Source organism: Anopheles nili (assembly GCF_943737925.1).
Source record: "Anopheles nili chromosome X unlocalized genomic scaffold, idAnoNiliSN_F5_01 X_unloc_2, whole genome shotgun sequence".
NCBI lineage: Eukaryota > Metazoa > Arthropoda > Insecta > Diptera > Culicidae > Anopheles > Anopheles nili.
Window position 1 is genome coordinate 344,169 of NW_026525478.1, and position 20,832 is coordinate 365,000.

Genomic DNA, 20,832 nt, shown 5'->3' on the forward strand with positions numbered 1-20,832 from the left:
AAAATCCTGAAGGTCGGGGTCGCGCAAGGGTCGACATGGGTCGAGGTGGACTATCATGCGAAACCACTTTTTTCGGTCCCTACGGTGCCCCTAGATGATGAAAAGTACAATCCGAGGTTGATTACGAACACTTTTGTGCACCCCCTTCCGTAGAGCAAAATCCTGAAGGTCGGGGTTGCGCACAAGTAGACCCCCTTCCGTAGAGCAAAATCCTGAAGGTCGGGGTCGCGCAAGGGTCGACATGGGTCGAGGTGGACTATCATGCGAAACCACTTTTTTCGGTCCCTACGGTGCCCCTAGATGATGAAAAGTACAATCCGAGGTTGATTACGAACACTTTTGTGCACCCCCTTCCGTAGAGCAAAATCCTGAAGGTCGGGGTCGCGCAAGGGTCGACATGGGTCGAGGTGGACTATCATGCGAAACCACTTTTTTCGGTCCCTACGGTGCCCCTAGATGATGAAAAGTACAATCCGAGGTTGATTACGAGCACTTTTGTGCACCCCCTTCCGTAGAGCAAAATCCTGAAGGTCGGGGTCGCGCAAGGGTCGACATGGGTCGAGGTGGACTATCATGCGAAACCACTTTTTTCGGTCCCTACGGTGCCCCTAGATGATGAAAAGTACAATCCGAGGTTGATTACGAACACTTTTGTGCACCCCCTTCCGTAGAGCAAAATCCTGAAGGTCGGGGTTGCGCACAAGTAGACCCCCTTCCGTAGAGCAAAATCCTGAAGGTCGGGGTCGCGCAAGGGTCGACATGGGTCGAGGTGGACTATCATGCGAAACCACTTTTTTCGGTCCCTACGGTGCCCCTAGATGATGAAAAGTACAATCCGAGGTTGATTACGAACACTTTTGTGCACCCCCTTCCGTAGAGCAAAATCCTGAAGGTCGGAGTCGCGCAAGGGTAGACCCCTTCCGTAGAGCAAAATCCTGAAGGTCGGGGTCGCGCAAGGGTCGACATGGGTCGAGGTGGACTATCATGCGAAACCACTTTTTTCGGTCCCTACGGTGCCCCTAGATGATGAAAAGTACAATCCGAGGTTGATTACGAACACTTTTGTGCACCCCCTTCCGTAGAGCAAAATCCTGAAGGTCGGGGTCGCGCACAAGTAGACCCCCTTCCGTAGAGCAAAATCCTGAAGGTCGGGGTCGCGCAAGGGTCGACATGGGTCGAGGTGGACTATCATGCGAAACCACTTTTTTCGGTCCCTACGGTGCCCCTAGATGATGAAAAGTACAATCCGAGGTTGATTACGAACACTTTTGTGCACCCCCTTCCGTAGAGCAAAATCCTGAAGGTCGGGGTTGCGCACAAGTAGACCCCCTTCCGTAGAGCAAAATCCTGAAGGTCGGGGTCGCGCAAGGGTCGACATGGGTCGAGGTGGACTATCATGCGAAACCACTTTTTTCGGTCCCTACGGTGCCCCTAGATGATGAAAAGTACAATCCGAGGTTGATTACGAACACTTTTGTGCACCCCCTTCCGTAGAGCAAAATCCTGAAGGTCGGGGTTGCGCACAAGTAGACCCCCTTCCGTAGAGCAAAATCCTGAAGGTCGGGGTCGCGCAAGGGTCGACATGGGTCGAGGTGGACTATCATGCGAAACCACTTTTTTCGGTCCCTACGGTGCCCCTAGATGATGAAAAGTACAATCCGAGGTTGATTACGAACACTTTTGTGCACCCCCTTCCGTAGAGCAAAATCCTGAAGGTCGGGGTCGCGCAAGGGTCGACATGGGTCGAGGTGGACTATCATGCGAAACCACTTTTTTCGGTCCCTACGGTGCCCCTAGATGATGAAAAGTACAATCCGAGGTTGATTACGAACACTTTTGTGCACCCCCTTCCGTAGAGCAAAATCCTGAAGGTCGGGGTTGCGCACAAGTCGACCCCCTTCCGTAGAGCAAAATCCTGAAGGTCGGGGTCGCGCAAGGGTCGACATGGGTCGAGGTGGACTATCATGCGAAACCACTTTTTTCGGTCCCTACGGTGCCCCTAGATGATGAAAAGTACAATCCGAGGTTGATTACGAACACTTTTGTGCACCCCCTTCCGTAGAGCAAAATCCTGAAGGTCGGGGTCGCGCAAGGGTCGACATGGGTCGAGGTGGACTATCATGCGAAACCACTTTTTTCGGTCCCTACGGTGCCCCTAGATGATGAAAAGTACAATCCGAGGTTGATTACGAACACTTTTGTGCACCCCCTTCCGTAGAGCAAAATCCTGAAGGTCGGGGTTGCGCACAAGTAGACCCCCTTCCGTAGAGCAAAATCCTGAAGGTCGGGGTCGCGCAAGGGTCGACATGGGTCGAGGTGGACTATCATGCGAAACCACTTTTTTCGGTCCCTACGGTGCCCCTAGATGATGAAAAGTACAATCCGAGGTTGATTACGAACACTTTTGTGCACCCCCTTCCGTAGAGCAAAATCCTGAAGGTCGGGGTCGCGCAAGGGTCGACATGGGTCGAGGTGGACTATCATGCGAAACCACTTTTTTCGGTCCCTACGGTGCCCCTAGATGATGAAAAGTACAATCCGAGGTTGATTACGAACACTTTTGTGCACCCCCTTCCGTAGAGCAAAATCCTGAAGGTCGGGGTTGCGCACAAGTCGACCCCCTTCCGTAGAGCAAAATCCTGAAGGTCGGGGTCGCGCAAGGGTCGACATGGGTCGAGGTGGACTATCATGCGAAACCACTTTTTTCGGTCCCTACGGTGCCCCTAGATGATGAAAAGTACAATCCGAGGTTGATTACGAACACTTTTGTGCACCCCCTTCCGTAGAGCAAAATCCTGAAGGTCGGGGTTGCGCACAAGTCGACCCCCTTCCGTAGAGCAAAATCCTGAAGGTCGGGGTCGCGCAAGGGTCGACATGGGTCGAGGTGGACTATCATGCGAAACCACTTTTTTCGGTCCCTACGGTGCCCCTAGATGATGAAAAGTACAATCCGAGGTTGATTACGAACACTTTTGTGCACCCCCTTCCGTAGAGCAAAATCCTGAAGGTCGGGGTTGCGCACAAGTAGACCCCCTTCCGTAGAGCAAAATCCTGAAGGTCGGGGTCGCGCAAGGGTCGACATGGGTCGAGGTGGACTATCATGCGAAACCACTTTTTTCGGTCCCTACGGTGCCCCTAGATGATGAAAAGTACAATCCGAGGTTGATTACGAACACTTTTGTGCACCCCCTTCCGTAGAGCAAAATCCTGAAGGTCGGGGTTGCGCACAAGTCGACCCCCTTCCGTAGAGCAAAATCCTGAAGGTCGGGGTCGCGCAAGGGTCGACATGGGTCGAGGTGGACTATCATGCGAAACCACTTTTTTCGGTCCCTACGGTGCCCCTAGATGATGAAAAGTACAATCCGAGGTTGATTACGAACACTTTTGTGCACCCCCTTCCGTAGAGCAAAATCCTGAAGGTCGGGGTTGCGCACAAGTCGACCCCCTTCCGTAGAGCAAAATCCTGAAGGTCGGGGTCGCGCAAGGGTCGACATGGGTCGAGGTGGACTATCATGCGAAACCACTTTTTTCGGTCCCTACGGTGCCCCTAGATGATGAAAAGTACAATCCGAGGTTGATTACGAACACTTTTGTGCACCCCCTTCCGTAGAGCAAAATCCTGAAGGTCGGGGTCGCGCAAGGGTCGACATGGGTCGAGGTGGACTATCATGCGAAACCACTTTTTTCGGTCCCTACGGTGCCCCTAGATGATGAAAAGTACAATCCGAGGTTGATTACGAACACTTTTGTGCACCCCCTTCCGTAGAGCAAAATCCTGAAGGTCGGGGTTGCGCACAAGTCGACCCCCTTCCGTAGAGCAAAATCCTGAAGGTCGGGGTCGCGCAAGGGTCGACATGGGTCGAGGTGGACTATCATGCGAAACCACTTTTTTCGGTCCCTACGGTGCCCCTAGATGATGAAAAGTACAATCCGAGGTTGATTACGAACACTTTTGTGCACCCCCTTCCGTAGAGCAAAATCCTGAAGGTCGGGGTCGCGCAAGGGTCGACATGGGTCGAGGTGGACTATCATGCGAAACCACTTTTTTCGGTCCCTACGGTGCCCCTAGATGATGAAAAGTACAATCCGAGGTTGATTACGAACACTTTTGTGCACCCCCTTCCGTAGAGCAAAATCCTGAAGGTTGGGGTTGCGCACAAGTGTGCACCCCCTTCCGTAGAGCAAAATCCTGAAGGTCGGGGTCGCGCAAGGGTCGACATGGGTCGAGGTGGACTATCATGCGAAACCACTTTTTTCGGTCCCTACGGTGCCCCTAGATGATGAAAAGTACAATCCGAGGTTGATTACGAACACTTTTGTGCACCCCCTTCCGTAGAGCAAAATCCTGAAGGTCGGGGTTGCGCACAAGTAGACCCCCTTCCGTAGAGCAAAATCCTGAAGGTCGGGGTCGCGCAAGGGTCGACATGGGTCGAGGTGGACTATCATGCGAAACCACTTTTTTCGGTCCCTACGGTGCCCCTAGATGATGAAAAGTACAATCCGAGGTTGATTACGAACACTTTTGTGCACCCCCTTCCGTAGAGCAAAATCCTGAAGGTCGGGGTCGCGCAAGGGTCGACATGGGTCGAGGTGGACTATCATGCGAAACCACTTTTTTCGGTCCCTACGGTGCCCCTAGATGATGAAAAGTACAATCCGAGGTTGATTACGAGCACTTTTGTGCACCCCCTTCCGTAGAGCAAAATCCTGAAGGTCGGGGTCGCGCAAGGGTCGACATGGGTCGAGGTGGACTATCATGCGAAACCACTTTTTTCGGTCCCTACGGTGCCCCTAGATGATGAAAAGTACAATCCGAGGTTGATTACGAACACTTTTGTGCACCCCCTTCCGTAGAGCAAAATCCTGAAGGTTGGGGTTGCGCACAAGTGTGCACCCCCTTCCGTAGAGCAAAATCCTGAAGGTCGGGGTCGCGCAAGGGTCGACATGGGTCGAGGTGGACTATCATGCGAAACCACTTTTTTCGGTCCCTACGGTGCCCCTAGATGATGAAAAGTACAATCCGAGGTTGATTACGAACACTTTTGTGCACCCCCTTCCGTAGAGCAAAATCCTGAAGGTCGGGGTCGCGCAAGGGTCGACATGGGTCGAGGTGGACTATCATGCGAAACCACTTTTTTCGGTCCCTACGGTGCCCCTAGATGATGAAAAGTACAATCCGAGGTTGATTACGAACACTTTTGTGCACCCCCTTCCGTAGAGCAAAATCCTGAAGGTCGGGGTCGCGCAAGGGTCGACATGGGTCGAGGTGGACTATCATGCGAAACCACTTTTTTCGGTCCCTACGGTGCCCCTAGATGATGAAAAGTACAATCCGAGGTTGATTACGAACACTTTTGTGCACCCCCTTCCGTAGAGCAAAATCCTGAAGGTTGGGGTTGCGCACAAGTGTGCACCCCCTTCCGTAGAGCAAAATCCTGAAGGTCGGGGTCGCGCAAGGGTCGACATGGGTCGAGGTGGACTATCATGCGAAACCACTTTTTTCGGTCCCTACGGTGCCCCTAGATGATGAAAAGTACAATCCGAGGTTGATTACGAACACTTTTGTGCACCCCCTTCCGTAGAGCAAAATCCTGAAGGTCGGGGTTGCGCACAAGTAGACCCCTTCCGTAGAGCAAAATCCTGAAGGTCGGGGTCGCGCAAGGGTCGACATGGGTCGAGGTGGACTATCATGCGAAACCACTTTTTTCGGTCCCTACGGTGCCCCTAGATGATGAAAAGTACAATCCGAGGTTGATTACGAACACTTTTGTGCACCCCCTTCCGTAGAGCAAAATCCTGAAGGTCGGGGTTGCGCACAAGTAGACCCCTTCCGTAGAGCAAAATCCTGAAGGTCGGGGTCGCGCAAGGGTCGACATGGGTCGAGGTGGACTATCATGCGAAACCACTTTTTCCGGTCCCTACGGTGCCCCTAGATGATGAAAAGTACAATCCGAGGTTGATTACGAACACTTTTGTGCACCCCCTTCCGTAGAGCAAAATCCTGAAGGTTGGGGTTGCGCACAAGTGTGCACCCCCTTCCGTAGAGCAAAATCCTGAAGGTCGGGGTCGCGCAAGGGTCGACATGGGTCGAGGTGGACTATCATGCGAAACCACTTTTTTCGGTCCCTACGGTGCCCCTAGATGATGAAAAGTACAATCCGAGGTTGATTACGAACACTTTTGTGCACCCCCTTCCGTAGAGCAAAATCCTGAAGGTCGGGGTTGCGCACAAGTAGACCCCTTCCGTAGAGCAAAATCCTGAAGGTCGGGGTCGCGCAAGGGTCGACATGGGTCGAGGTGGACTATCATGCGAAACCACTTTTTTCGGTCCCTACGGTGCCCCTAGATGATGAAAAGTACAATCCGAGGTTGATTACGAACACTTTTGTGCACCCCCTTCCGTAGAGCAAAATCCTGAAGGTCGGGGTCGCGCAAGGGTCGACATGGGTCGAGGTGGACTATCATGCGAAACCACTTTTTTCGGTCCCTACGGTGCCCCTAGATGATGAAAAGTACAATCCGAGGTTGATTACGAACACTTTTGTGCACCCCCTTCCGTAGAGCAAAATCCTGAAGGTTGGGGTTGCGCACAAGTGTGCACCCCCTTCCGTAGAGCAAAATCCTGAAGGTCGGGGTCGCGCAAGGGTCGACATGGGTCGAGGTGGACTATCATGCGAAACCACTTTTTTCGGTCCCTACGGTGCCCCTAGATGATGAAAAGTACAATCCGAGGTTGATTACGAACACTTTTGTGCACCCCCTTCCGTAGAGCAAAATCCTGAAGGTCGGGGTTGCGCACAAGTAGACCCCCTTCCGTAGAGCAAAATCCTGAAGGTCGGGGTCGCGCAAGGGTCGACATGGGTCGAGGTGGACTATCATGCGAAACCACTTTTTTCGGTCCCTACGGTGCCCCTAGATGATGAAAAGTACAATCCGAGGTTGATTACGAACACTTTTGTGCACCCCCTTCCGTAGAGCAAAATCCTGAAGGTCGGGGTCGCGCAAGGGTCGACATGGGTCGAGGTGGACTATCATGCGAAACCACTTTTTTCGGTCCCTACGGTGCCCCTAGATGATGAAAAGTACAATCCGAGGTTGATTACGAACACTTTTGTGCACCCCCTTCCGTAGAGCAAAATCCTGAAGGTCGGGGTCGCGCAAGGGTCGACATGGGTCGAGGTGGACTATCATGCGAAACCACTTTTTTCGGTCCCTACGGTGCCCCTAGATGATGAAAAGTACAATCCGTGGTTGATTACGAACACTTTTGTGCACCCCCTTCCGTAGAGCAAAATCCTGAAGGTCGGGGTCGCGCAAGGGTCGACATGGGTCGAGGTGGACTATCATGCGAAACCACTTTTTTCGGTCCCTACGGTGCCCCTAGATGATGAAAAGTACAATCCGAGGTTGATTACGAACACTTTTGTGCACCCCCTTCCGTAGAGCAAAATCCTGAAGGTCGGGGTCGCGCAAGGGTCGACATGGGTCGAGGTGGACTATCATGCGAAACCACTTTTTTCGGTCCCTACGGTGCCCCTAGATGATGAAAAGTACAATCCGAGGTTGATTACGAACACTTTTGTGCACCCCCTTCCGTAGAGCAAAATCCTGAAGGTCGGGGTCGCGCAAGGGTCGACATGGGTCGAGGTGGACTATCATGCGAAACCACTTTTTTCGGTCCCTACGGTGCCCCTAGATGATGAAAAGTACAATCCGAGGTTGATTACGAACACTTTTGTGCACCCCCTTCCGTAGAGCAAAATCCTGAAGGTCGGGGTCGCGCAAGGGTCGACATGGGTCGAGGTGGACTATCATGCGAAACCACTTTTTTCGGTCCCTACGGTGCCCCTAGATGATGAAAAGTACAATCCGAGGTTGATTACGAACACTTTTGTGCACCCCCTTCCGTAGAGCAAAATCCTGAAGGTCGGGGTCGCGCAAGGGTCGACATGGGTCGAGGTGGACTATCATGCGAAACCACTTTTTTCGGTCCCTACGGTGCCCCTAGATGATGAAAAGTACAATCCGAGGTTGATTACGAACACTTTTGTGCACCCCCTTCCGTAGAGCAAAATCCTGAAGGTCGGGGTCGCGCAAGGGTCGACATGGGTCGAGGTGGACTATCATGCGAAACCACTTTTTTCGGTCCCTACGGTGCCCCTAGATGATGAAAAGTACAATCCGAGGTTGATTACGAACACTTTTGTGCACCCCCTTCCGTAGAGCAAAATCCTGAAGGTAGGGGTCGCGCAAGGGTCGACATGGGTCGAGGTGGACTATCATGCGAAACCACTTTTTTCGGTCCCTACGGTGCCCCTAGATGATGAAAAGTACAATCCGAGGTTGATTACGAACACTTTTGTGCACCCCCTTCCGTAGAGCAAAATCCTGAAGGTCGGGGTCGCGCAAGGGTCGACATGGGTCGAGGTGGACTATCATGCGAAACCACTTTTTTCGGTCCTACGGTGCCCCTAGATGATGAAAAGTACAATCCGAGGTTGATTACGAACACTTTTGTGCACCCCCTTCCGTAGAGCAAAATCCTGAAGGTCGGGGTTGCGCACAAGTAGACCCCCTTCCGTAGAGCAAAATCCTGAAGGTCGGGGTCGCGCAAGGGTCGACATGGGTCGAGGTGGACTATCATGCGAAACCACTTTTTTCGGTCCCTACGGTGCCCCTAGATGATGAAAAGTACAATCCGAGGTTGATTACGAACACTTTTGTGCACCCCCCTTCCGTAGAGCAAAATCCTGAAGGTCGGGGTCGCGCAAGGGTCGACATGGGTCGAGGTGGACTATCATGCGAAACCACTTTTTTCGGTCCCTACGGTGCCCCTAGATGATGAAAAGTACAATCCGAGGTTGATTACGAACACTTTTGTGCACCCCCTTCCGTAGAGCAAAATCCTGAAGGTCGGGGTTGCGCACAAGTCGACCCCCTTCCGTAGAGCAAAATCCTGAAGGTCGGGGTCGCGCAAGGGTCGACATGGGTCGAGGTGGACTATCATGCGAAACCACTTTTTTCGGTCCCTACGGTGCCCCTAGATGATGAAAAGTACAATCCGAGGTTGATTACGAACACTTTTGTGCACCCCCTTCCGTAGAGCAAAATCCTGAAGGTCGGGGTCGCACAAGTGTGCACCCCCTTCCGTAGAGCAAAATCCTGAAGGTCGGGTCGCGCAAGGGTCGACATGGGTCGAGGTGGACTATCATGCGAAACCACTTTTTTCGGTCCCTACGGTGCCCCTAGATGATGAAAAGTACAATCCGAGGTTGATTACGAACACTTTTGTGCACCCCCTTCCGTAGAGCAAAATCCTGAAGGTCGGGGTTGCGCACAAGTAGACCCCCTTCCGTAGAGCAAAATCCTGAAGGTCGGGGTCGCGCAAGGGTCGACATGGGTCGAGGTGGACTATCATGCGAAACCACTTTTTTCGGTCCCTACGGTGCCCCTAGATGATGAAAAGTACAATCCGAGGTTGATTACGAACACTTTTGTGCACCCCCTTCCGTAGAGCAAAATCCTGAAGGTCGGGGTTGCGCACAAGTAGACCCCCTTCCGTAGAGCAAAATCCTGAAGGTCGGGGTCGCGCAAGGGTCGACATGGGTCGAGGTGGACTATCATGCGAAACCACTTTTTTCGGTCCCTACGGTGCCCCTAGATGATGAAAAGTACAATCCGAGGTTGATTACGAACACTTTTGTGCACCCCCTTCCGTAGAGCAAAATCCTGAAGGTCGGGGTCGCGCAAGGGTCGACATGGGTCGAGGTGGACTATCATGCGAAACCACTTTTTTCGGTCCCTACGGTGCCCCTAGATGATGAAAAGTACAATCCGAGGTTGATTACGAACACTTTTGTGCACCCCCTTCCGTAGAGCAAAATCCTGAAGGTCGGGGTCGCGCAAGGGTCGACATGGGTCGAGGTGGACTATCATGCGAAACCACTTTTTTCGGTCCCTACGGTGCCCCTAGATGATGAAAAGTACAATCCGAGGTTGATTACGAACACTTTTGTGCACCCCCTTCCGTAGAGCAAAATCCTGAAGGTCGGGGTTGCGCACAAGTAGACCCCCTTCCGTAGAGCAAAATCCTGAAGGTCGGGGTCGCGCAAGGGTCGACATGGGTCGAGGTGGACTATCATGCGAAACCACTTTTTTCGGTCCCTACGGTGCCCCTAGATGATGAAAAGTACAATCCGAGGTTGATTACGAACACTTTTGTGCACCCCCTTCCGTAGAGCAAAATCCTGAAGGTCGGGGTTGCGCACAAGTCGACCCCCTTCCGTAGAGCAAAATCCTGAAGGTCGGGGTCGCGCAAGGGTCGACATGGGTCGAGGTGGACTATCATGCGAAACCACTTTTTTCGGTCCCTACGGTGCCCCTAGATGATGAAAAGTACAATCCGAGGTTGATTACGAACACTATTGTGCACCCCCTTCCGTAGAGCAAAATCCTGAAGGTCGGGGTCGCGCAAGGGTCGACATGGGTCGAGGTGGACTATCATGCGAAACCACTTTTTTCGGTCCCTACGGTGCCCCTAGATGATGAAAAGTACAATCCGAGGTTGATTACGAACACTTTTGTGCACCCCCTTCCGTAGAGCAAAATCCTGAAGGTCGGGGTCGCGCAAGGGTCGACATGGGTCGAGGTGGACTATCATGCGAAACCACTTTTTTCGGTCCCTACGGTGCCCCTAGATGATGAAAAGTACAATCCGAGGTTGATTACGAACACTTTTGTGCACCCCCTTCCGTAGAGCAAAATCCTGAAGGTCGGGGTCGCGCAAGGGTCGACATGGGTCGAGGTGGACTATCATGCGAAACCACTTTTTTCGGTCCCTACGGTGCCCCTAGATGATGAAAAGTACAATCCGAGGTTGATTACGAACACTTTTGTGCACCCCCTTCCGTAGAGCAAAATCCTGAAGGTCGGGGTTGCGCACAAGTCGACCCCCTTCCGTAGAGCAAAATCCTGAAGGTCGGGGTCGCGCAAGGGTCGACATGGGTCGAGGTGGACTATCATGCGAAACCACTTTTTTCGGTCCCTACGGTGCCCCTAGATGATGAAAAGTACAATCCGAGGTTGATTACGAACACTTTTGTGCACCCCCTTCCGTAGAGCAAAATCCTGAAGGTCGGGGTCGCGCAAGGGTCGACATGGGTCGAGGTGGACTATCATGCGAAACCACTTTTTTCGGTCCCTACGGTGCCCCTAGATGATGAAAAGTACAATCCGAGGTTGATTACGAACACTTTTGTGCACCCCCTTCCGTAGAGCAAAATCCTGAAGGTCGGGGTCGCGCAAGGGTCGACATGGGTCGAGGTGGACTATCATGCGAAACCACTTTTTTCGGTCCCTACGGTGCCCCTAGATGATGAAAAGTACAATCCGAGGTTGATTACGAACACTTTTGTGCACCCCCTTCCGTAGAGCAAAATCCTGAAGGTCGGGGTCGCGCAAGGGTCGACATGGGTCGAGGTGGACTATCATGCGAAACCACTTTTTTCGGTCCCTACGGTGCCCCTAGATGATGAAAAGTACAATCCGAGGTTGATTACGAACACTTTTGTGCACCCCCTTCCGTAGAGCAAAATCCTGAAGGTCGGGGTCGCGCAAGGGTCGACATGGGTCGAGGTGGACTATCATGCGAAACCACTTTTTTCGGTCCCTACGGTGCCCCTAGATGATGAAAAGTACAATCCGAGGTTGATTACGAACACTTTTGTGCACCCCCTTCCGTAGAGCAAAATCCTGAAGGTCGGGGTCGCGCAAGGGTCGACATGGGTCGAGGTGGACTATCATGCGAAACCACTTTTTTCGGTCCCTACGGTGCCCCTAGATGATGAAAAGTACAATCCGAGGTTGATTACGAACACTTTTGTGCACCCCCTTCCGTAGAGCAAAATCCTGAAGGTCGGGGTCGCGCAAGGGTCGACATGGGTCGAGGTGGACTATCATGCGAAACCACTTTTTTCGGTCCCTACGGTGCCCCTAGATGATGAAAAGTACAATCCGAGGTTGATTACGAACACTTTTGTGCACCCCCTTCCGTAGAGCAAAATCCTGAAGGTCGGGGTCGCGCAAGGGTCGACATGGGTCGAGGTGGACTATCATGCGAAACCACTTTTTTCGGTCCCTACGGTGCCCCTAGATGATGAAAAGTACAATCCGAGGTTGATTACGAACACTTTTGTGCACCCCCTTCCGTAGAGCAAAATCCTGAAGGTAGGGGTCGCGCAAGGGTCGACATGGGTCGAGGTGGACTATCATGCGAAACCACTTTTTTCGGTCCCTACGGTGCCCCTAGATGATGAAAAGTACAATCCGAGGTTGATTACGAACACTTTTGTGCACCCCCTTCCGTAGAGCAAAATCCTGAAGGTCGGGGTCGCGCAAGGGTCGACATGGGTCGAGGTGGACTATCATGCGAAACCACTTTTTTCGGTCCCTACGGTGCCCCTAGATGATGAAAAGTACAATCCGAGGTTGATTACGAACACTTTTGTGCACCCCCTTCCGTAGAGCAAAATCCTGAAGGTCGGGGTTGCGCACAAGTAGACCCCCTTCCGTAGAGCAAAATCCTGAAGGTCGGGGTCGCGCAAGGGTCGACATGGGTCGAGGTGGACTATCATGCGAAACCACTTTTTTCGGTCCCTACGGTGCCCCTAGATGATGAAAAGTACAATCCGAGGTTGATTACGAACACTTTTGTGCACCCCCTTCCGTAGAGCAAAATCCTGAAGGTCGGGGTCGCGCAAGGGTCGACATGGGTCGAGGTGGACTATCATGCGAAACCACTTTTTTCGGTCCCTACGGTGCCCCTAGATGATGAAAAGTACAATCCGAGGTTGATTACGAACACTTTTGTGCACCCCCTTCCGTAGAGCAAAATCCTGAAGGTCGGGGTCGCGCAAGGGTCGACATGGGTCGAGGTGGACTATCATGCGAAACCACTTTTTTCGGTCCCTACGGTGCCCCTAGATGATGAAAAGTACAATCCGAGGTTGATTACGAACACTTTTGTGCACCCCCTTCCGTAGAGCAAAATCCTGAAGGTCGGGGTCGCGCAAGGGTAGATCCCTTCCGTAGAGCAAAATCCTGAAGGTCGGGGTCGCGCAAGGGTCGACATGGGTCGAGGTGGACTATCATGCGAAACCACTTTTTTCGGTCCCTACGGTGCCCCTAGATGATGAAAAGTACAATCCGAGGTTGATTACGAACACTTTTGTGCACCCCCTTCCGTAGAGCAAAATCCTGAAGGTCGGGGTCGCGCAAGTGTGCACCCCCTTCCGTAGAGCAAAATCCTGAAGGTCGGGGTCGCGCAAGGGTCGACATGGGTCGAGGTGGACTATCATGCGAAACCACTTTTTTCGGTCCCTACGGTGCCCCTAGATGATGAAAAGTACAATCCGAGGTTGATTACGAACACTTTTGTGCACCCCCTTCCGTAGAGCAAAATCCTGAAGGTCGGGGTCGCGCAAGGGTCGACATGGGTCGAGGTGGACTATCATGCGAAACCACTTTTTTCGGTCCCTACGGTGCCCCTAGATGATGAAAAGTACAATCCGAGGTTGATTACGAACACTTTTGTGCACCCCCTTCCGTAGAGCAAAATCCTGAAGGTCGGGGTTGCGCACAAGTAGACCCCTTCCGTAGAGCAAAATCCTGAAGGTCGGGGTCGCGCAAGGGTCGACATGGGTCGAGGTGGACTATCATGCGAAACCACTTTTTTCGGTCCCTACGGTGCCCCTAGATGATGAAAAGTACAATCCGAGGTTGATTACGAACACTTTTGTGCACCCCCTTCCGTAGAGCAAAATCCTGAAGGTCGGGGTTGCGCACAAGTCGACCCCCTTCCGTAGAGCAAAATCCTGAAGGTCGGGGTCGCGCAAGGGTCGACATGGGTCGAGGTGGACTATCATGCGAAACCACTTTTTTCGGTCCCTACGGTGCCCCTAGATGATGAAAAGTACAATCCGAGGTTGATTACGAACACTTTTGTGCACCCCCTTCCGTAGAGCAAAATCCTGAAGGTCGGGGTCGCACAAGTGTGCACCCCCTTCCGTAGAGCAAAATCCTGAAGGTCGGGGTCGCGCAAGGGTCGACATGGGTCGAGGTGGACTATCATGCGAAACCACTTTTTTCGGTCCCTACGGTGCCCCTAGATGATGAAAAGTACAATCCGAGGTTGATTACGAACACTTTTGTGCACCCCCTTCCGTAGAGCAAAATCCTGAAGGTCGGGGTTGCGCACAAGTAGACCCCCTTCCGTAGAGCAAAATCCTGAAGGTCGGGGTCGCGCAAGGGTCGACATGGGTCGAGGTGGACTATCATGCGAAACCACTTTTTTCGGTCCCTACGGTGCCCCTAGATGATGAAAAGTACAATCCGAGGTTGATTACGAACACTTTTGTGCACCCCCTTCCGTAGAGCAAAATCCTGAAGGTCGGGGTTGCGCACAAGTAGACCCCCTTCCGTAGAGCAAAATCCTGAAGGTCGGGGTCGCGCAAGGGTCGACATGGGTCGAGGTGGACTATCATGCGAAACCACTTTTTTCGGTCCCTACGGTGCCCCTAGATGATGAAAAGTACAATCCGAGGTTGATTACGAACACTTTTGTGCACCCCCTTCCGTAGAGCAAAATCCTGAAGGTCGGGGTCGCGCAAGGGTCGACATGGGTCGAGGTGGACTATCATGCGAAACCACTTTTTTCGGTCCCTACGGTGCCCCTAGATGATGAAAAGTACAATCCGAGGTTGATTACGAACACTTTTGTGCACCCCCTTCCGTAGAGCAAAATCCTGAAGGTCGGGGTCGCGCAAGGGTCGACATGGGTCGAGGTGGACTATCATGCGAAACCACTTTTTTCGGTCCCTACGGTGCCCCTAGATGATGAAAAGTACAATCCGAGGTTGATTACGAACACTTTTGTGCACCCCCTTCCGTAGAGCAAAATCCTGAAGGTCGGGGTTGCGCACAAGTAGACCCCCTTCCGTAGAGCAAAATCCTGAAGGTCGGGGTCGCGCAAGGGTCGACATGGGTCGAGGTGGACTATCATGCGAAACCACTTTTTTCGGTCCCTACGGTGCCCCTAGATGATGAAAAGTACAATCCGAGGTTGATTACGAACACTTTTGTGCACCCCCTTCCGTAGAGCAAAATCCTGAAGGTCGGGGTTGCGCACAAGTCGACCCCCTTCCGTAGAGCAAAATCCTGAAGGTCGGGGTCGCGCAAGGGTCGACATGGGTCGAGGTGGACTATCATGCGAAACCACTTTTTTCGGTCCCTACGGTGCCCCTAGATGATGAAAAGTACAATCCGAGGTTGATTACGAACACTATTGTGCACCCCCTTCCGTAGAGCAAAATCCTGAAGGTCGGGGTCGCGCAAGGGTCGACATGGGTCGAGGTGGACTATCATGCGAAACCACTTTTTTCGGTCCCTACGGTGCCCCTAGATGATGAAAAGTACAATCCGAGGTTGATTACGAACACTTTTGTGCACCCCCTTCCGTAGAGCAAAATCCTGAAGGTCGGGGTCGCGCAAGGGTCGACATGGGTCGAGGTGGACTATCATGCGAAACCACTTTTTTCGGTCCCTACGGTGCCCCTAGATGATGAAAAGTACAATCCGAGGTTGATTACGAACACTTTTGTGCACCCCCTTCCGTAGAGCAAAATCCTGAAGGTCGGGGTCGCGCAAGGGTCGACATGGGTCGAGGTGGACTATCATGCGAAACCACTTTTTTCGGTCCCTACGGTGCCCCTAGATGATGAAAAGTACAATCCGAGGTTGATTACGAACACTTTTGTGCACCCCCTTCCGTAGAGCAAAATCCTGAAGGTCGGGGTTGCGCACAAGTCGACCCCCTTCCGTAGAGCAAAATCCTGAAGGTCGGGGTCGCGCAAGGGTCGACATGGGTCGAGGTGGACTATCATGCGAAACCACTTTTTTCGGTCCCTACGGTGCCCCTAGATGATGAAAAGTACAATCCGAGGTTGATTACGAACACTTTTGTGCACCCCCTTCCGTAGAGCAAAATCCTGAAGGTCGGGGTCGCGCAAGGGTCGACATGGGTCGAGGTGGACTATCATGCGAAACCACTTTTTTCGGTCCCTACGGTGCCCCTAGATGATGAAAAGTACAATCCGAGGTTGATTACGAACACTTTTGTGCACCCCCTTCCGTAGAGCAAAATCCTGAAGGTCGGGGTCGCGCAAGGGTCGACATGGGTCGAGGTGGACTATCATGCGAAACCACTTTTTTCGGTCCCTACGGTGCCCCTAGATGATGAAAAGTACAATCCGAGGTTGATTACGAACACTTTTGTGCACCCCCTTCCGTAGAGCAAAATCCTGAAGGTCGGGGTCGCGCAAGGGTCGACATGGGTCGAGGTGGACTATCATGCGAAACCACTTTTTTCGGTCCCTACGGTGCCCCTAGATGATGAAAAGTACAATCCGAGGTTGATTACGAACACTTTTGTGCACCCCCTTCCGTAGAGCAAAATCCTGAAGGTCGGGGTCGCGCAAGGGTCGACATGGGTCGAGGTGGACTATCATGCGAAACCACTTTTTTCGGTCCCTACGGTGCCCCTAGATGATGAAAAGTACAATCCGAGGTTGATTACGAACACTTTTGTGCACCCCCTTCCGTAGAGCAAAATCCTGAAGGTCGGGGTCGCGCAAGGGTCGACATGGGTCGAGGTGGACTATCATGCGAAACCACTTTTTTCGGTCCCTACGGTGCCCCTAGATGATGAAAAGTACAATCCGAGGTTGATTACGAACACTTTTGTGCACCCCCTTCCGTAGAGCAAAATCCTGAAGGTCGGGGTCGCGCAAGGGTCGACATGGGTCGAGGTGGACTATCATGCGAAACCACTTTTTTCGGTCCCTACGGTGCCCCTAGATGATGAAAAGTACAATCCGAGGTTGATTACGAACACTTTTGTGCACCCCCTTCCGTAGAGCAAAATCCTGAAGGTCGGGGTCGCGCAAGGGTCGACATGGGTCGAGGTGGACTATCATGCGAAACCACTTTTTTCGGTCCCTACGGTGCCCCTAGATGATGAAAAGTACAATCCGAGGTTGATTACGAACACTTTTGTGCACCCCCTTCCGTAGAGCAAAATCCTGAAGGTAGGGGTCGCGCAAGGGTCGACATGGGTCGAGGTGGACTATCATGCGAAACCACTTTTTTCGGTCCCTACGGTGCCCCTAGATGATGAAAAGTACAATCCGAGGTTGATTACGAACACTTTTGTGCACCCCCTTCCGTAGAGCAAAATCCTGAAGGTCGGGGTCGCGCAAGGGTCGACATGGGTCGAGGTGGACTATCATGCGAAACCACTTTTTTCGGTCCCTACGGTGCCCCTAGATGATGAAAAGTACAATCCGAGGTTGATTACGAACACTTTTGTGCACCCCCTTCCGTAGAGCAAAATCCTGAAGGTCGGGGTTGCGCACAAGTAGACCCCCTTCCGTAGAGCAAAATCCTGAAGGTCGGGGTCGCGCAAGGGTCGACATGGGTCGAGGTGGACTATCATGCGAAACCACTTTTTTCGGTCCCTACGGTGCCCCTAGATGATGAAAAGTACAATCCGAGGTTGATTACGAACACTTTTGTGCACCCCCTTCCGTAGAGCAAAATCCTGAAGGTCGGGGTCGCGCAAGGGTCGACATGGGTCGAGGTGGACTATCATGCGAAACCACTTTTTTCGGTCCCTACGGTGCCCCTAGATGATGAAAAGTACAATCCGAGGTTGATTACGAACACTTTTGTGCACCCCCTTCCGTAGAGCAAAATCCTGAAGGTCGGGGTTGCGCACAAGTAGACCCCCTTCCGTAGAGCAAAATCCTGAAGGTCGGGGTCGCGCAAGGGTCGACATGGGTCGAGGTGGACTATCATGCGAAACCACTTTTTTCGGTCCCTACGGTGCCCCTAGATGATGAAAAGTACAATCCGAGGTTGATTACGAACACTTTTGTGCACCCCCTTCCGTAGAGCAAAATCCTGAAGGTCGGGGTCGCGCAAGGGTAGATCCCTTCCGTAGAGCAAAATCCTGAAGGTCGGGGTCGCGCAAGGGTCGACATGGGTCGAGGTGGACTATCATGCGAAACCACTTTTTTCGGTCCCTACGGTGCCCCTAGATGATGAAAAGTACAATCCGAGGTTGATTACGAACACTTTTGTGCACCCCCTTCCGTAGAGCAAAATCCTGAAGGTCGGGGTCGCGCAAGTGTGCACCCCCTTCCGTAGAGCAAAATCCTGAAGGTCGGGGTCGCGCAAGGGTCGACATGGGTCGAGGTGGACTATCATGCGAAACCACTTTTTTCGGTCCCTACGGTGCCCCTAGATGATGAAAAGTACAATCCGAGGTTGATTACGAACACTTTTGTGCACCCCCTTCCGTAGAGCAAAATCCTGAAGGTCGGGGTCGCGCAAGGGTCGACATGGGTCGAGGTGGACTATCATGCGAAACCACTTTTTTCGGTCCCTACGGTGCCCCTAGATGATGAAAAGTACAATCCGAGGTTGATTACGAACACTTTTGTGCACCCCCTTCCGTAGAGCAAAATCCTGAAGGTCGGGGTTGCGCACAAGTAGACCCCTTCCGTAGAGCAAAATCCTGAAGGTCGGGGTCGCGCAAGGGTCGACATGGGTCGAGGTGGACTATCATGCGAAACCACTTTTTTCGGTCCCTACGGTGCCCCTAGATGATGAAAAGTACAATCCGAGGTTGATTACGAACACTTTTGTGCACCCCCTTCCGTAGAGCAAAATCCTGAAGGTCGGGGTTGCGCACAAGTCGACCCCCTTCCGTAGAGCAAAATCCTGAAGGTCGGGGTCGCGCACAAGTAGACCCCCTTCCGTAGAGCAAAATCCTGAAGGTCGGGGTCGCGCAAGGGTCGACATGGGTCGAGGTGGACTATCATGCGAAACCACTTTTTTCGGTCCCTACGGTGCCCCTAGATGATGAAAAGTACAATCCGAGGTTGATTACGAACACTTTTGTGCACCCCCTTCCGTAGAGCAAAATCCTGAAGGTCGGGGTCGCGCACAAGTAGACCCCCTTCCGTAGAGCAAAATCCTGAAGGTCGGGGTCGCGCAAGGGTCGACATGGGTCGAGGTGGACTATCATGCGAAACCACTTTTTTCGGTCCCTACGGTGCCCCTAGATGATGAAAAGTACAATCCGAGGTTGATTACGAACACTTTTGTGCACCCCCTTCCGTAGAGCAAAATCCTGAAGGTCGGGGTTGCGCACAAGTCGACCCCCTTCCGTAGAGCAAAATCCTGAAGGTCGGGGTCGCGCAAGGGTCGACATGGGTCGAGGTGGACTATCATGCGAAACCACTTTTTTCGGTCCCTACGGTGCCCCTAGATGATGAAAAGTACAATCCGAGGTTGATTACGAACACTTTTGTGCACCCCCTTCCGTAGAGCAAAATCCTGAAGGTCGGGGTTGCGCACAAGTAGACCCCCTTCCGTAGAGCAAAATCCTGAAGGTCGGGGTCGCGCAAGGGTCGACATGGGTCGAGGTGGACTATCATGCGAAACCACTTTTTTCGGTCCCTACGGTGCCCCTAGATGATGAAAAGTACAATCCGAGGTTGATTACGAACACTTTTGTGCACCCCCAAAAATGGCCAAAATCCTGAAGGTCCGGGTTCTCGGGGCGGTCGAGGCCCTCGGACGTGCACGAAAAGTCGGTACCCACGCCGAGCTTCAGAATTTGGTCTCCAGAGACTAAGTCCCAACCGAAACTGGCAACCCACAAAAGTATACCAAGGAGTGGTCGTATCGAGTTACAGTGTTCGAGAGTATTGACGAGGATGGTTATACGCAACTTTTTGCTAAAGGTGTCCAAGACCGTCAGACCCTTACTTACGGAGATATAAGACACGTGCGTGGTTGCTCGTGCCGAGCTTCAGAAATGTTGCTCCAGAGACTAAGTCCCAGAAAACCTTCGGACCCCAAAAACTCCCAGAAGGAGCCGTCGGATCGTTTCGCGATGTTCTAGTGAAATGTTCAGCTCGACGGAATGCAACTTTTACCTCAAGGGGTCCAAGACCGTCAGACGCTTAGGTACGGAGGTACGGGCATGGGTCGGTTTTCCCCATACAAAATACCCCATGGAAATCTGCAAAACCCCAAAACAGGTCGAAGGAGTGGTCGGATCGTTTCGTGGTGTTCTAGTGAAATGTTCCATTCGATAGGGCGCAACTTTTTGCTAAAGGTGTCCAAGACCGTCAGACCCTTACTTACGGAGATATAAGACACGTGCGTGGTTGCCCGTGCCGAGCTTCAGAAATGTTGCTCCAGAGACTAAGTCCCAGAAAACCTTCCGACCCCAAAAACTCCCAGAAGGAGTCGTCGGATCGTTTCGCGATGTTCTAGTGAAATGTTCAGCTCGACGGAATGCAACTTTTACCTTAAGGGGTCCAAGACCGTCAGACGCTTAGGTACGGAGATACGGGCATGGGTCGGTTTTCCCCATACAAAATACCCCATGGAAAACTGCAAAACCCCAAAACAGGTCGAAGGAGTGGTCGGATCGTTTCGTGATGTTTTACTGACTTTTTAGGCTTACCGAGACACAACTTTCCGCAGAAGGGTGCAAAACTGTCAGACTCATAGTTTCGGAGATACAAGCATGGGTCATGTTTGCTCGTGCCGAGCTTCAGAATTTTCCATGGCCAAAAAGCCCTAGAATTTGACATTTCACTATTATAGGGAGGTATGGTTGTACTGAGTCGTCATAGAAAGTTTAGCCTCCTCATGTAAACTGACGATTCGATATCAGGGAGGTCGGGAGTTGTCGAAAAG